Raw genomic sequence first — 15,725 nt, 5'->3', positions numbered from 1 at the left:
GAAACATATTTTATAAGTTGCATAAAATCAGAGATTTTGTTTACATGATATTGGTTCATCTCCATCTCGATATATATCATCATCATTATCTATACCACTATGTGTTGTTATCCCTTTATGTATCATGTTGTCTGCAGCTGTGGATAGTTCATCGCTAAAATAGGTAGAAATTTATTTAGTAAATATTTATCTAAAATTTATAAAATAATAAAATTTATGAAAACTACGCTTTATGAATTTCACATTCAAGGTCATGTAAAGTTAATGACGATAATGTGTCTTATTTGCTAGTAATCTGAAAACTATTTTTCACATTACATTAACATGATTCAGGAACCTTTAACATATGATGAAGACATAATCTTTCAATCAGTTTAATTGAAGTCTGGAGCTGGCATGTCAGTTAACTGCTAGTAGTCTGATGTTATTTATGTATTATTGTCATTTTGTTTATTTTCTTTGGTTACAGCTTCTGACATCAGACTCGGACTTCTCTTGGACTGAATTCTAATGTGCGTATTGTTATGCGTTTACTTTTCTGCATTGGCTAGAGGTATAGGGGGAGGGTTGAGATCTCATAAACATGTTTAAACCCGCCGAATTTTTGCGCCTGCACCAAGTCAGGAGCCTCTGGCCTTTGTTAGTCTTGTATTATTTTTAATCTTAGTTTCTTGTGTAAAATTTGGAGTTTAGTATTGCGTTCATTATCACTGAACTAGTATATATATTTGTTAAGGGGCTAGCTGAAGGGCACCTCCGGGTGCGGGAATTTCTCGCTGCATTGAAGACCTGTTTGTAACCTTCTGTTGGTGTCTGCTCTATATTCGGGTTGTTGTCTCTTTGACACATTCCTCATTTCCATTCTCAATTTTATTTAACCTCTTTTTCATCGGTAATGGCATAAGTCTACTTACCCTATTACTCCGATTTTTGAATAACAACCGACATTGACATCATTGGCTTCAACAATGTTATTTGCATGACGTTTAAAAAGTAAATAAATTATAACCAGGAAATTTGAATGACTTGCATTCATTGTGCACAAATGATTTTCCGTCTTATGTGTTAGTTGGCCATGTTAATAAATATCTCATCCAATTTTCACAACCATTATTCACACGATATGTTTTAATATAATTTATAAACTGTTTGAGCAAATTGAACCTTCTCTTGAAATTATTTTTTGTATCATAATAGATAAAATATCCAACATGTCCAATGTAGTTATTGAGTTACAACTGAAATATAACAGACATGCAACCATTCATTACGCATGTTACAATTGAAATGTATTGCATAGTTATGTCGCAATGTTGGATATTTACATGTTAACGCTCTGATAAACATACATTTTGTAGTTAGTTATTAAGAATAACGCTTTATTTCCTTTTAATATCTGAATATTTTCCACTTCAGTTATACTAGGGATAAACAAATTCTCTAAATCAAATAAATCGAATTTTGGCAAAATGATCAAAATGTTACGACTCTCGGTTTATGCCGTCTCTAAATTGTTGTTATTGAGTTCATATTTAAATTTTTAAATCACCTTTAGCTCATTGATTATTGATTTGATGTATATGATATTTTTCATCCAGGTAAATACATAATTCTAACCTGGTGATTCCTCACCTAATAAAGTATAATAACAATATATGCGTATAACAACAACAAACAATAACTATCAGACGAATTAAATGTTAACATGGTAAATAATAGTTTGCATTTTGATAAAGGAAAATAATTCCATTATGTTATTCCTTGAAGCCAATTTCATTAAAACAACATCCGGGTTGATTCTTCAAAAGAAAGACCTGTCGTTCTGAAAAAAAACCAAATCCAAATAGATATATAAGATAATGTAACCTTCATCTTAGAAACTCTTTCGACAGAGTGTTATTTACGAAAATGAGATGCTCAAAAATATAATTTTCAAACGTTTTTTTCAAGGAGTAACCATAAACAAGTCATTATCAACATTCATAATTTCATTGAAACTTTTAAATCGACAGTTTACAAACTTTTTGTACTTTCGAGTCGGAGATAAATACAAAATTGAATGTAAATTTACGATAAGTAAGGACGTCTTGTTGAGTTAAATATATGGTTTTGTATGAATCTCCAACCAAACGAGCTTTTGGTATACAATCTCAAATGTATTCTACCACAGAGCACTGACATGTGTGGTATTTTGCTAGTCCCAAAATAAACATCTTGGAAGGCTATTTTAAATTTTTACTTTGACGTCGAGGTAAGACGTCAAAGAAAAAAAAATATAATAGCCTTTCAAGATGTCATAATTGTTTGGACTAGTATTTTGCATGACATGGTAACGTTACCTTACAGACAAGTAGGACAGTCTGTCAAACTTTTGAGCAGAAATTTTAACCTTCCATCCCTAGACAAAACAATAAATAAGAGCAGAAGAGTATTTCATTGTAATAGTTTGTACTGAATTGTTTATGCCAAAGTGATGTCCTAGACAATATAATTATGTTTTTCTTTTATTAATTGAAGTAATATTAATTCATACTTTTTTCAGAACATGGAAAGACAGTGTTTGGTCATAGCTGACCATTGAGCTAAATTGAAAGTTTATTTTTTAATTAGCCAAAGAATCGTTCATGGAGAGTACTTATGATAAGAGCTTGTCACAGCAATAAACGTTTTTGTACACAATCATATTTGAAATACCGCGACTTAAGTTGTCAAAATACAAACCAGCACTTAGTATGCTATATCATGTGTAAAATACCAATTCAAGTAAAGTGTCCTGTCCGGGTTAATTTTTCTGTTCGTTGAATCGTTCTTTTTCTTTCTGTGCAGGCAGCTTATATTTAACAAAATGCTATAAAATCTATTTTAGTCTTATTATGCGAGTTAAATAGTTTTCATCATGATCATCCATCTTAATCGTATTTGTAGTTATTAATTTTGAAATTAAACGATCCATTATCTCTAATTATATCGAAGGCCAAGCGTCGAATAACACATAAGAAGTTTGAAACTTTTGATTCAAGTTACATCTATTGCTGTCTAAATTTAGAGTGTGAATAACCCACTGAGTATCTCAGTCTTATCATAAATGTCTTAAGATATTTACTACTTGAAATATGAAACATAAAGAATTATCTTCATTAACGGTTGAGAAATGCATCTTAATATTGTAAATTGTTGTTAAAATTTACCAAATCGATAAAAGGAAAATAACACAAATATTTGACTAATATTTTCGAGGAATGTAATAGTTAGTAGTTCGTAATGTATACATCAAAGCTGTTTAGTAAGCTATTAATGACAGTTTTGTTAAAAAACCGTATTGCAATTTATATGCTATTATCATTAAAAGTATTAAAAAAAAATACCGAATTCCAAGTAAAATTTAAAAAGGGGAATTACATAAAGATTGCCAAAAGCAAACTATATCTTTCGAAATTACTCTTGAATACTTGTTTTGCTCAATTTTATATATAACTATGAGAGGTATCTACCACATATCTAACTCCCCCGAAAACTTGGATTAGGTTAAGAGAACCTTGTACCATAGAAGTTACTATTTTATAAATGACACATATCTGAGTGGTGAGTAAAGAAAATTGTATCCCATGAAAACATTGTCAAATGAGTCGAAGCCAAGGATAACAATGTTGATATTCGGGGGTGGCGATCTGTTTTATCTCCTCCAAGTAAATTGGCATTCAATTTATTTTACTGAATGTTCTGTTAACACTGTCTATAAAATTTCAAATTCCAAATAATTAAGGAGAGAGGGACGAAAGATACCAAAGGGACAGTCAAACTCATAAATCTAAAACAAACTGACAACGCCATGGCTAAAAATGAAAAAGACAAACAGAAAAACAGAAAAACAGTAGTACACATGACACAACATAGAAAACTAAAGAATAAACAACACGAACCCCACCAAAAACTCGGGGTGATCTCAGGTGCTCCGGAAGGGTAAGCAGATCCTGCTCCACATGTGGCAACCGTCGTGTTGCTTATGTGATTACAAATCCGGTAAATTCGGTAGATCACATTCATGAAAGGGAAGGGGATTGTAGTTAAAATTAACTTTCACGTCATATTTATAACAACCTTACATATTTTATGAAGGGCATAATTGATTAAGCGTCTGCTTGATGGATATTTGAGTATTTTAAAATTAAACGAGGTCCGAGTCCGATGTCATGTATAATCCCTCACGTAAGGTGTTTAGTACCATACCATCATAAACATATGAGAACATAACCCTACCATGCCAACAACTGGTTTTAAAATAAGTGTGTTTATTTCTGATGAAAAGACCCTATGAGTGAATCAATATGAATACCAAAATATGTAATCCTTAATGACCTGACAACTGTATCGTAACTATAGCCATTCCGAATAAGTCTGTTTAAAGGTTTGATTAGCTATTGGTGTGAATGCCGATATTTTTGTCATTTGTAAGGATTATTACCATAAAATACTGGATGTAAAATACCTGCATGTATAATATGTCTGCATGTTGATTTGTATTTACGAATGATATCCTTGTACCGAGGATGCAATTTAGAAAATATTTTGACTAGTTTGTGATGTTGAAATTCCTGGTGTACAAATTTTTTCAGTAATACAGAGATTTATTTTGTTGAAGTTATATACGTTGTTACGTACACGAGCGAATCGACCAAGTTGAGATACATTAACAACACAAGACAGTGACAAGGAAACGTTAGTTATTTTTATGAAATTGTGGACATTAAATATTTCAGTTCAGAATACTTAGCTGATAATCAATATAATATCATTATCTTAATTTGTAGTAGTAGTATAAGCAGTATCTCTATTTGTAGGGATTTTTGTAGACTTAAAATGTGCGATATCAGTAGCGAAGGTGACACCGATGATGACACCGATGATGACACTGGGGATGACATAATATCAAATGCATTTAAATGTTGTTGGATGCTTTTTAAGTGTTGAATGTATTTCGTTTAGTCACTTTTTTAATTTTAGTTTTGTTATGATCACAAAGTGATTTGGAAGTATTTATCATGCTTAAACATTATATGAAATACTCTTTTGGTAGTGCAACAATATGTTTTGTCTACGTGCATCACATCAGAGATCTGATCCTTTCTCCGTTTTTAATTGTTTTGAAATAACGTTATACATGATGTTTCTATTTAAAAAGAAAATATCAAAATATGCATATGAAGAGATATGTAACACATACCATGGAGAAGGACACCTCAAAGGCGAAAAAACAAAAGTAAAACATATGACGTCTAAAATTGGTTCCACATCTCCATCAATAATCAAAAGTTATATAATATGTCATTGATACCTATAGATATTTCTGACATTCGATATAATTTGTACCATTTAAATTCATATATTATTAAGTGAAATTTGTATTTTCAATGTTAAATGTTTTCAAAATCGGGTCACTGGATTCACAAAATAAACTTTCCGAAATGTCCCATCATTATGTGCGATTAAGACCAAGAAATTGGGGCACATAATAATATAAAAGAAATGTGAAAATATAATCATAACGCTTAAAAAGAAGGTAAAAGATCTTCTAAGGTTAACAGTATCCGACGGATAGTCAAACTAACTTCACAACAGTTGATCTCAAATTTAGAGTTGATGAACTATTTCATAACAAATTGACAAGGTTGCAGCTTTTGAAATGTTAAAATCATATATTCATGAGGAGTACAACTGAAAAGTCTGATTCCAACTACTTGTATTTGAGGAGAATATTTTGTATTGAAGTAGCTTCAACCTTTTTGAGAGAGAAAAAAAAAGCGAAAACATATGCATTCAACATTCAACATCCACCATTCGGATCCACACTAAATCAAATTCTGCAATTATGTAAACAACAAATATGTGTCACTAGTGAGTTGGAACACGTAGCGGGTAACCAATTTGTGAGTGTGACTGTTAAACTAATAGAGCGTCGTATTAACCCTTACTCTTCCTAGTTCTGTATGAGAATTTTGTTTGTATAATATAACGGGATTTGATGAGACTGTCAACAAAGTGAGAGGTTTAGCGGTATAAAACCAGGTTTAATCCACCATTTTCTACATTTGAAAATGTCTGTACCAAGTCAGGAATATGGCAGTTCTTGTCCATTCGTTTTTGATGTGTTTTTGATTTGATTTTGCCATGTGATTATGGACTTTCCGATTGGATTTTCCTCTGAGTTCAGTATTTTTGTGATTTTATTTTTTTGTAAGAAGCCCGCCCCGTTGTATAGTGTGAACATGCACGATGTTAAAAAAAAAACAAAAAAAAACATGTACGATCATAGCTTATCACTGAAAAATGTTAACACATACAATGAACCGGAAGATAAGTTATGAAAAAGAAGGTTCACTTTTAAAAGATTAAGTCGTCATGTTTACCAGAGATTATAGTTTGAAGTCGTCAATATCGAGGAGAAGATGAAATAGAAACCGGGCCTACTTTTTTCTGCTGTACATATAATCTGATATGATCACCCTAACTGGCATTAAAGAGACAATGACTTTTTTATATAGAGGGTTTTCAAAATTGAGCAAAGATGCTAACAACTTACAGAAAAATAATCTGAGTTGACATAAGAGGTATTATCGGATATTCGTCAGTGAGTGCTTAAAATGTATTATTGCGACAATTGCCGATATATTTTTTAACTTATTGTGAACAAATTTTGGAAATTATAGAACATATATGTACCAGTTTAGAAAATGTAAAATAGCGCAGTTAAGCTATATTTCTGTATGTTAATATAGAACAATAGTTTTCTACATTATATTTTCATGAAAAATGTTAATACCGGCATTCTATTTTTATCCGAAATCTCAATATATAATGTGCACAGTGTTAAACAAAACAAAAACATGTCTAAGTTATGAGTGAATATTGAAATAAATAGCATCGTACACACTATTATATATAAATTTAGATATAACTGTTCTGCGTATCAAACGTTGGCTCATTTTCAGACGAAGTGTAGAAAAATAAGCATTATATATGGAGACGATATAAGTATACTATATATACACGCATATTCATTCTCCTGTTTTTGTACTGGTTGGAATATCATGGTTGATTATACTAAGATAACACTAAATATCATTAATATAATTCGTTATGTTAAAAGCATTTCTACCTTTTCAGTTAAATGCTTGAAAAAGTCAAAAGCATTGAGGAATAAAACCAAACCTGGTATAGTGACGGTCAAGTAGAAAGGAAAATCTCTGGCAACCTAATATTCGATCGCAAAAATGTTGGAGATTTTGTAGACACTACTGACTAATCAACTTGCTTAAATAACTTACTACTACAGATATGTCGTCTCAAAATCCAAAGTATTATTTATGACACTATTTAAACGTCTTTAAAAATCTTCTATGGGTAAAAACTGCAGCCACATGCATGAACAGGAAAACAATAATAATTTCAAAACTTTACTTATAAATGATTTATAAAGTGTATTTTTGTATATCGAAATTAAATAAATCAACTGCTCTCAATTTCGCTTGGGTGTTTTTTTCTTTCTTGACATATTTTTGTTTGTTTGTATAGTGATTAAAATTATAACACATTGTTGATTGATGTACCCCTGTTTTGGTATTTTATTTGCTTATCGTTACTCACTCCATCTAACGTATGTGTAACGTGCACCTTTGTTTCTTGCTACTCTTTATGTATTTGATATACAACTTGCACATTCATTACCCATTCATTCTTACGTACTTTATATACAAAGTTCATTTTCGTAACTGACATCTTTTTACGTATTTGGTATACATTTTGCTCTTTAAACATGTTAAATCCTCACTTCTTATTGTGTATTAAATATAAAACGTGGACTTTCGTTACTCACTTTTTTACGTTTTAGTTTACACTGTGGACCTTCGTAACTCAGTACACTTCTTCTACGACAAAAGCATTAGGATTTTGTTAGATGGAGAGGCATTAGAAACACTTTATCAATATTTGAAATGTTAATTCGGAAAATGATCTGTTAGAAAGAGAAAAAATCATAACTGTTTAATAAATAATGACAATTTACGTCGTTTTAATTCTGTAATGTAATTGATCAAAGTATTACAAATAACGGTTGTTTAAACTTGGTGCTAATTAACCTGAACAATGTATAAACTATTTTTGTAAAATTATTCCGTATCAAATTTACATTGTTAATTTATCTATTACAAATTCAATTGGACAAAAAAATTCAAAAGAATAACCAACATCAGATATTTAATCTTTATAGTATTTCTTCCTTGACTGCATAGTGATATAAACATTGTTGTTGTTGTTGCTGAATTGTTTGGTATATTTGGTTATTATAGATAGGTTTTGAATTTCGTCTAATTAGGTAGGTAACATAAATGTTTTGGAAATTAACATCCTGTCATTCTTTTTCATCTTTTTGTATCATTTTTCTGTTAACGCATTATTAAATTTAATTGCCATTGATCTGTTTGATTACTGGTCATGTTATCTTACTTTAAGCTGACGACCGTCCTATTCCTATTCATATTTAACACAAATCTTTTGCGACATTCAACCAATAATTGTGTTATCACATCCTCTAAATGATGATATGACGTTTTACCATTATATACCAAATATTTGGCGTCTTCCATGTAGTCAGCAATATTTTTCAAAACATATATATTGGATACGAAATTTAAGCAGTGTCCAGTCACATTTTCTGTGTCGACTTTTAAAAGTTATCATTGATATGTTCATAATTATAAATTAACTGTTAACAAAACTTTGAATTTTTGAAATACTAAGGCTTTTCTACCTCAGGAATAGATTATCTTAGCTGTATTTGGCAAAACATTTAGGACTCTTTGGTCTGCAATGCTCTTCAACTTCTTACTTTATTTTGCCTTTTACACATTTTTTCTATATTCGAGGGTCACTGATGTGTCTTTTGTAGACGAAACCCGCGTCTGGCGTTATATAAAATTTCAATCCTCGTATCTATGATGAGTTTACTCACATCAACTTTAAGATTTAAACTTCACATACAGGCGTTAATGGAAAGTTGCAATATAAAATGGAGATTTCTGAAAGGCAAATTTTTTATCAGCAACTGATTCTTCAGTCAATTGGTTCCATGGTATAGGGATCGTTTATAGTGTTGGAAGATTATATTATTTACCTGCATTAATTTTTCCTGATTTAGAATTAGATGTTACACCCCGTCATGATGGGCAGGATTAAAATCCTGCATGTTAATTGAAATAGATATCTATATAGCTTTTGGTTGTATAATGCTACACTGTGTCCTATCTTTTGTCACAGTGATTTCCCTTGCATCTATATGATCCTCAATACTCTGGATAATCTATATTATGTTGTGACTATTTTGTCTGTTTTTCGCGGATTAACTATATCCATCTAAACGCCTGGACCATCCATGTAGAAAAAACCAATATCATACCAAAGCGCCTTTCTGTAATGTATTAAGAGTATAAATAAGTATAAACTCTTGGTATGATGTCTGTAAACTTTGGTATTTGTACCTCTATTTGTGGATACAATTTATAATGAAATTTCGCTTACACTTCATATTTACGTTAATATTTATTTATTGAATGAATGAATATTTCATTTGCAAAAGCATATAGAAAATGCTATGGCAATACATAATATATACACAATGTGACAAAAGACTGGTAACAGAGAACAATACAATAATAACATACATGTTGTAGCTAACCAATAATATCAGATCTAGCTTTCCATGCATTCTTCAAATAGTTACAGAGCTTAATTGTTAGAGATCGAGAATTAGCTTTCAACAAACAAGATAGTGTAAATATAGAATCCATATGCATGCATTGGTTCAAATAAATCAAATACTTTTGTACAAAATGGAATACAGCACCTTGTCAAATATTGGCGCCAACGCAATGCATTCAAAGAGGTACGATTAAGAAATCTTCTTGATAATGCAAAGCAGAAGGATTTTTTTTTTGAAGATTTTATTGCAGTGTTGGCTATTCGGACTATTTACAAAGATGCTATATTTAGAACGCTCTAACATCAGCAATAAAGATTTAACTTTTGAATACACAAAACTATTATCTCTCTTGATAATCAAATTATTTAAGATTGTTTCTTTGTTGACCATATTGTTAAATATTTTTAAATGAACTAAGATAGAGATAACATCAATTTGTTAAAATAGCACCTGTTAAATGTTGCATTGATATGTATACACACTATTCAAGGTATTAACGTATGTTATGCCAGCAATATGAATTGTAGTATACTTCGACAATATCATGTAATTGATATACAAAGATTTAACAATAGTAGGAGAAGGATTTAATCCTGTAAACCAGATTAAGTTTTATTTCATTTTTTTTTGCTGTAGTCATTTATATAAATTAGTCCAGCGTTATTTCCATTATTACAATATTAGAGCATTCCCTTGACTTTATTAGGAATGCTAAGAAAATAAATACTCCTCTAACCAATCATGTCCTTTAATATGTCATTATATATTAACGAATTATGTATATCCATGTACAGATACGAAATAAAGTACGAAATTGAAAAGCATTGATTTCCTTAAAATTTAGCCAAATACAGCTACGGTAATCTATTTCTGAGGTAGAAAAGCCTTAGTATTTCACAAATTCAAAAGTTTTGCAAACAGTTAATTCATAGATATGGCCATATCAATGATAATTCATGTCAGCACAGCTGGTGATACCCTCGGGGAATTAAAACTCAACCAGCAGTGACATCGACCCAGTGGTTTTATATACCCTCATCATAGATACCATATATACCAATAGCAAGTTATACTACAGCTATGATTCTTTTAATCCGTTTATAAATCATGAATCGTCAATCCTCAGAAGAAAACCGATATGAGCAAAGACTTGCTGATTTGCAGATCAAATAATCAAACTTCTAAACAAATGATAAATGCCACAGATCCTCATTTCGCTATGGTGCAAATTGTTTGAATTAACAAACTGGAGATTTTATTCGTCACAGTGATTTTTTTTAACAATTTGACAATAGGCCACATTTTGAATACCTTAACATGAATAATTTATGTTTATCAATTTGGATACACGAAAACTTTTATATCTCAAGTCACTTTAATTATCTTAAATTGTATCTTTGTTGACCATATTGTTAAATACTTTAAATTTACTGTGATAGGGATAACATTAATTATGTTACATTGACATGCATACAAAATATTAAAGGTCTTAGTGTAGGTTACATTCCAATGGGCTTCTTTATACACTGTTATACTTTGAAAACATCAAGTAATCATGTAATTGAAATACTCAAATGTTACACAATGATTGGAGAAGGGGTTAAATTAAACATGTTAAACCCTGTAAACCTGATAATTTTGATTTTAATCTTTCGGTTATCATACTTGAAAATCATACATTTAAATTAGTTATCGACAAAAATATCTCACAATTCAAGCCGGAAGTGTAAAAGAGGGATGAAAGATACTAGAGAGATAGTCAAACTCATAAATCGAAAATAAACTGACAACGCCATGGCTAATAATGAAAAAGACAAACAGACAAACAATAGTACACATGACACAACATAGAAAACTAAATAATAAACAACACGCCATGGCTAAAAATGAAAAAGACAAACAGACAAACAATAGTACGCATGACACAACATATAAAACTAAAGAATAAGCAACACGAACCCCATATATTTCAATCAACTGCAGTTTTTTCCCTAGTTACTATAGCTTATATTAAATAGAATATGTATACATAGAAAACGATTTCTTTTGGTAAACGTTGTTTGAGCTGTATTTATACCCCTCATCCAAGAAATTTTCACACGTATACAAATTGCGGTTTCTAATAGCCAACGCAATCATAGTTTTGACCGTTGTTTTCAATTTAAACTTGTTTGAACAATGTATATATCGACTACATATTTAATATATTTTTTTTATAGACAATAGACAATCTTTTATTGGCACAAACGCATTTACAATAAATGGTAATGACTGAATGGATAAACATGGTAGTAAAATACAAACAATTTATATGTGTGAATACAAAATTAAAGGTATAATGAAAATCTATTGCAATAGATTAGTTCTTGCATGTTTCACAAATTCTTTGATCTCTGGGCACTTTTAGTACATATCTGCACGGCTATTAGCACTAACTCTTAATTTATGATGACCCATCTGAGTTATTTCTTAAAGCATCAACATAAGTTGCACGTTCACTCATTTGTAAACACTCTGGGAAAATGTTATTTATTTGTATGATATATATTTGGTCGAATTAAATTATTTTTTTCACAGTTCAATAAAGATTCTGTCAGGACAAAAGACATGGAGGAAAAGGCCCAAAAAGGTGTTAAGGGTTTAGGAAAAGGACTGAGTGCGGCTGAAAATGCCGCTGGTGTTGTGGAAGGTGTAGCCCAATTATCAGGAGCAGAAGATGTTGCTGATGTAGCTGGACAACTTGGGGATGGAGCTGATATAGGAGTCGATGCAGCTGATATTGGATCGGGATGTTGTATGTTAATTATCAATTGTATCTTTTTATTTGAATACTTTAAAAAATAAAAAAGGGGGGGAGTAAGAAAAATACTAAAACACAGATAGATGGCGAACGAAATGCATGGATGATTATGTTAGCTACTTCAAAAACATATATATGACAACTTGTTCCATCTGTATACAAGACATCAACAAAGAAGCAAGGAAAATTGCTAATCTGAAAAAGAAGCAGGATGTTGATTTACTCTTACATTGTTCTACGTTTGTCTTGTATGGGCTTGCCCATAATGATTGTTGAAAGCCGTGTAGTTATCTCAAATTTGTTACTATCGTTTCCGTTTGGTCTTTGCTGGATAGCTTTCCCATAAGCATCCATGCCACAGCTCCTTTTTTATACTAAGTAAGACATTTCATATTTCCCCTTAATGTAAATTAAAGATATCGGAACGCAAAAATCATGCACAATTCTAACAAATGCAAATACATCCATTATGATACTCACATGTACCATATAGATTTTGCTAAAATATTTTAGAGTATGGAGCTTCTACTCCTGTCGCAGATACAAAGAGAGATTGTTAATATGATGTAAATATTTACCCCGTTGTAAAACACCTTGTCCGTGGGTTTATTTACAATTAATTAAATCAACAATCCGTGACATGTTATTCCGACTTTTATTCAACATTTTCTCCTTTACGCAGACACATTAAATCTACTTCTATAGCCAGTCTTTGCTCGAACTCTATAGTGCCGTTTGTGCAAATACACAATTTTTTTCAAGTCTTTGGTTACACCTTGTCATGGATTCGAGCTCAATAACTCCCGCACTCGAGTCCAGCAAACTACCACGAGACCAACGAAGCAGTTTGTACTTTAGGGTAGAGAATTTGGTACATGACATTTTATCTTAATTACGTGTGTCATAGAATAAATAGATTCTAGCATATCAGTATGCATTTCAGTACAAATGCATAATTGTTGAATAAACAAAACCAGTATACTTCTTTCAAGGAAAATATGTAATATATGTTACTGGTTTGAATATCTGGGTCACTTATGGTAACATATGAGTGCAAACCAGTAAGAATTGGTTTGACATAGAGGCAACTATAAATTAGACAATAATTAACAGAACTTTGCTGTTTCCACAGAACCTCCAAATAAATTAAACCTATTACTAATTATCATTGGATAGTACATGTAGCACTTTTTTTTATTTTTTTTTTTTTTTTTTTAGTTAAATGTTTTTCAAAGAAGAAAAGCACAAAGGTAAAGCATAGTGACAAGAAGGTTGACGACAAAACTGGCAAGAAAGAGTCTGATGGCACATAACCGCTAAAGTAAAACTACATTGTCAAACACAAGTATATCAGGAATCATTCGGATTACAAACATTATTGTGACGGAACCCAACATAATTTGTAGCTGCTTTGAAGCTACTTCCATGTTTAGATTTATAAATATAGTTGTAGAAACACTTTGGTTTTTTTTTCTTTTTGCAGAAAATTATGTTAAATATCAGTTTTATCTTATTCACGAGGAGTATTTCAACTTTAGAAATAATTGTGGCGTACATGTATTAATCAAACCTCGTAATAAATAAATACTTACATCAAAGTTTTAGAAAAACGGTATAATTAGCATGTGCATGTAATAAGTAATGAATCTTATATTTCGTCCGGGCTTAAAGATCGCAACCATCTTATCAATGCATTTATATATCTGAATAAACAATTATATTTTTATAAGAATGCAAAAGTTATGGGTCAAAGCCTAAACGTCGTTGAAGATTATGTGGGGTTAAGACAGCAACCAAAACGACACAAAACCCACATTTCATAAACATATTCAGGTGGTCAAAGCGTAACGACTTTCAACAATAAACAATATGCATCGCTCTTAATATCCACTTGGCTCTAAACAAAGATCTTCTTTTAACACCTGCAATTCTCCTTACGACAAAAAAAACATACTTGTAAACACATTTGTATTTAATATTTACATAAAAACCATGCACTGACGTGGTTTTAGACTTTGTACAGGAATGTGAGCAAGTTTCAAAGAGAGAGAGACTATTCTTCGAGATCTATATATCATAAAAATTAATTCTCTGTCAGTGGGATAACTAAATGCACATACAACGAGCTTACAATCGAAGGGTTTACATAGTACAATGTAGTAAATTCTGAACTCAACTGAATCGAATAATGCTGCACAAATTGAAAATAGTAAAATAAGGAGATGTGCATGGCATGATTGCCTATAAGACAACAATGTGTCCAAATAAAGCTAATGTAATCAACAATATGTCACTGTATGGCCCCGAAAAGTGCTCAAAATCCAAACCTTGTAGTCAGCTATAAATTAAAGGTCCCGACATAACAAAATATAAAACAATACAAACGAAAAGAAAATCAATTTGAGTTATAACAAAACGATAAACGAAAAATACATGTTCCAATGACAACCACAGGAAAACAGGATCCTCAATTATTTGGGATAGACACATGCTAATATATAGAGAGTAGCTGGATTAAACATGTTTTGAGCACTGAACTATACCCATTTATCGGGCCAGTGATATAAAAACACAACACAAAAACAAACAGTAAAAATCAGTCGGAAATGGTATGACGGTAAGATCGCCTCAAAGCACAAAAAACGATTACTAGTAATATAAAGACTAAAAACAAAGTACCACTTTTAAAGTATTCACAATTACTGAAAGCTATTTCAAATCCAATAACAACCAATAAATAATGCATGTTGTCCCTGACTCACGCACATTGACGTTCTGTTATCTTTAAAAGAAGAATTTTCAAATGTTGTATATTAAGTTCCTTGCTTATTTCAACATATCTGAATCAATTGCCACACTGTTTTAATTATTGGTGATTTTGTCTTTCAGCGAATAATAAAGAAATTCGGTACTGGCATCATGTATAAGAAACCTTTCTTGAATTTTCTGTTGATAAATATTAAAAATATTCAGAAACTCAGTAAGGTTTCAACTCGCACATTGATTGAGTAAATCTTTGGTTAGTTAATTTTGCATTTCAGGTAGTTTAAATATATATAGCTCCTCGCCTATTAAACTATACTTAATGATGCAAAAAATTCACAAAGATAAATATTTAAACTCTCAATAACCTTCAGTAATGCCGGATGATGACGATGACGGGGTTTGATAACA

This window comes from Mytilus edulis, chromosome 5 (genome assembly GCF_963676685.1).
Source record: "Mytilus edulis chromosome 5, xbMytEdul2.2, whole genome shotgun sequence".
Classification (NCBI taxonomy): domain Eukaryota; kingdom Metazoa; phylum Mollusca; class Bivalvia; order Mytilida; family Mytilidae; genus Mytilus; species Mytilus edulis.
The sequence above is the reverse complement of the archived record's forward strand: the minus strand, read 5'-3'. Positions refer to the sequence as shown.